General features: G+C 35.1%; 1 pseudogene; it reads left to right on the forward strand.

Moving 5' to 3' along the window:
- The first annotated feature begins 1,249 nt into the window (after positions 1–1,249).
- On the forward strand, positions 1,250–2,187 carry LOC122478975 (annotated as a pseudogene).
- Positions 2,188–2,923: the final 736 nt, after the last annotated feature.

Below are 2,923 nucleotides of genomic sequence, written 5' to 3' on the forward strand. Positions count from 1 at the left end.
AATTCACACAGCACACAGACAAGGAAAGAATCATGAAAGCAGCAAGGAAAAAAGTCTTTAACCTACAAGGGAAAACAGGTCAGGTTCACAGTTGCCCCAAAAGAGTGACTTGATCACAAGTATGATTTAAGATGATTATGGTTTGAAGGGAAAAGAGACTAGAAAGTCAGGAAAATGAGCATTAAAAACTTAGAATTGAGTGAAATAATAGGTTTGGAAAGATGTGTGTGTTACAAATACTTAGTTTAATATGGCTGGGAGAAGTAACTGATTAAATATAGAAAGCAAGGAAATCAAAAGTGGTCTCAAGAGTTAAGCCTGAATGTTTATAGTAATGGAGTGGTAGTGGCATAAATGGCTGAGATCACTTTTGTCATGATGAGTTGAAAGTGTTGTCAGGGTATCTGGTGAATGTATTTAAAAAGTTGTTGGAAATACAGAAATGAGCTCAGAATAGGCAGGTAGATCAAGTTGTTCTAAAAGGTTGAATCCCTTAAGATCAGGATGAATTTTATATATGCAATCATACAGAATTCTGTTCTTGGAAGGGTCTTGTGCATGGTTTATTGCTTTGATGTTGTTGTTTTTAAACTCTTAAAAATTTTGAACATGCAAAATATGTAGTTAATTTTGCAATGGCTATAAAAGATTGAGAAAGGGATAAATTACACAGAGTGGAAGAAAATCTATGTAAGATACTTGGGAATATGGTTTCTTTGACAATTCAAACTAAAATGACACAAAAAACTGTGGAGAATAGTTGTTTCAGGAAATTCCAAATAATGGGTTTTAATTTCTTGGGTGAGTACTATAATAATATAGATGTGAAACACATTTTAAATAGTGGAGTAAAATAATTACATATATTATTTATCACATAATACATTTAAAATGTGAAAACCTCAAGATTTTTTAACTGTATTACCTGTTTATTATAAAAAGATATAATAGAGGATGCATATTAACATTTAGATGGCAGACATGTGTAGGGCAAGGCATATGGGAAAGAACACAGAGGTTCCATGCTTTCTCCAAGCTGTGTGCAACTCTCCTGAATTATCCATATATTCTTCAACCTAGAAGTTTCTCAATATGTTTTACATGCTATTTGGGTCTGTGAGGCGGTAGAAGGAATAATGGATAGGAAAAAAAAGTATAAAATCAAAAGCTCATAACAAGACATCAGATGTAACAGATGACCTATGCTTTCCTCTTACCACACAACAGCTGCCACTAATGAGGCTGGGATATGGCAAAATTAAATGACACATTCACTACAGATTTCATCCTCTTGGGTCTCTTCCCTGAGTTCCAGTATGTCAGCTTCCTGGTCTACCTCATTCTTCTCATCTACTTCATTACCCTCACAGGGAACTCCATACTCATCTTTCTGATCTGAGTGGACTCCCACCTCTGCACCCCTATGTACTTCTTGCTCAGTCAGCTTTCCATCATTGATTAGTTATGTATTTCCAGTTTGGTTCCTAAGATGGTTATCAACCATTGCTTAGGGAAGCACAGCATCTCTTATATTGGCTGTGGAGTACAAATGTTCTTCTGCCTAACTCTAGGTGGTGCTGAGTGTCTTATCCTAACCTTTATGTCCTATGACTGATTTGTGGTGTTTGTAACCCCCTTCGTTACACAATTATCATAAACTCTAAGGTAAGCTTGGTAATGACAGTGTCATCATGGACTGGGGCTGCTCTAAATTCACTCATTCAAACCATATACACCATGCGTTTTTCTGACTGTGGTCTGAAGATAAATCATTTCTTCTGTGAGATACTAGCCATCCTGAAGTTATCCTGTGAGGACACTTCACACTATGAAATGATGTTGTTTGTGGTAAGTATAATATTTATACTCATCCCCTTTAGTCTAATAGTGACCTCTTATATTCGAATTTTCCTCACTGTTCTCAGAATACACTCTCCTGAGGGGAGAAAAATATCCCTATCCACATGCTCTTCTCACCTGACTGTAGTGAGTCTCTACCTGGGACCAGGGATAGTGAGTGGTGTACATGACACCTGGCTCCTCCCATACCCCAGCACTGGATCAAGGTATCTCCATCTTTTACACTATTCTCACCCCATGCTGAACCCCATAATTTATAGCCTTAGAAACAAGGAGCTTATGAAAGCTGTAAAGAAGGTCTTGGGAAAGTATCTAACACCAAAATAGTTTAAGAGATATCACTGCTGTATTTTATATCCAAAACCAGTTCCAGTGGGAAATAAAAGTCTCTGGTTTGAGTCTTTCTTCAGCTACACAGAATGTCTATTTAGAAACATAGATTATTTTAGAAACCAACCATGAAATCTTCAATAGTCTTATTGTGTTTGAAAGAAAACAATGGAATTCAGTAAAGAGATCCATTAATAAAAATATTTGAATAAAAGGTATTTGTTATCAAATAGATAGAAGTGTATATAATGTTTCTTAAATCACCCACAAAGGTGAACAAGGATTATTGTCATTATATTTTTCCATCATAGAGGCAAAGAAGGCAGTGAAAGCTTATTCTAATTTTTGACTACCATCCTGGCCTGAGAATAGAACATAGGAAGAGACAAAGACATTCATTTTCTCCAAGAGTACTGTTTTATCCAGTTTGATGTTTCCTTTTTAATTTTTTAATTAAAATCTATTATTGAGATAAAATAGTGTAATATTAATGTCAGGTGTACAACATATTGATTTGACAATTCTATACATTTCTCAATGCTCACAGTGATAGATATAGTCACCATCTGTCACCATACAATGTTATTACAATATTATTGATTGTATTCCTTATGATGTTCTTTTTAGCTCCATGATTTACTAATTTTATTATTGGAAATTTGTACCTATTAATCACCATGATCAATTTTTCTCATTCTCCCACCACCATCCCATTGGAAACCACAAGTCTGTT

This window comes from Prionailurus bengalensis, chromosome A1, assembly GCF_016509475.1.
Source record: "Prionailurus bengalensis isolate Pbe53 chromosome A1, Fcat_Pben_1.1_paternal_pri, whole genome shotgun sequence".
Taxonomy (NCBI): Eukaryota; Metazoa; Chordata; class Mammalia; order Carnivora; family Felidae; genus Prionailurus; species Prionailurus bengalensis.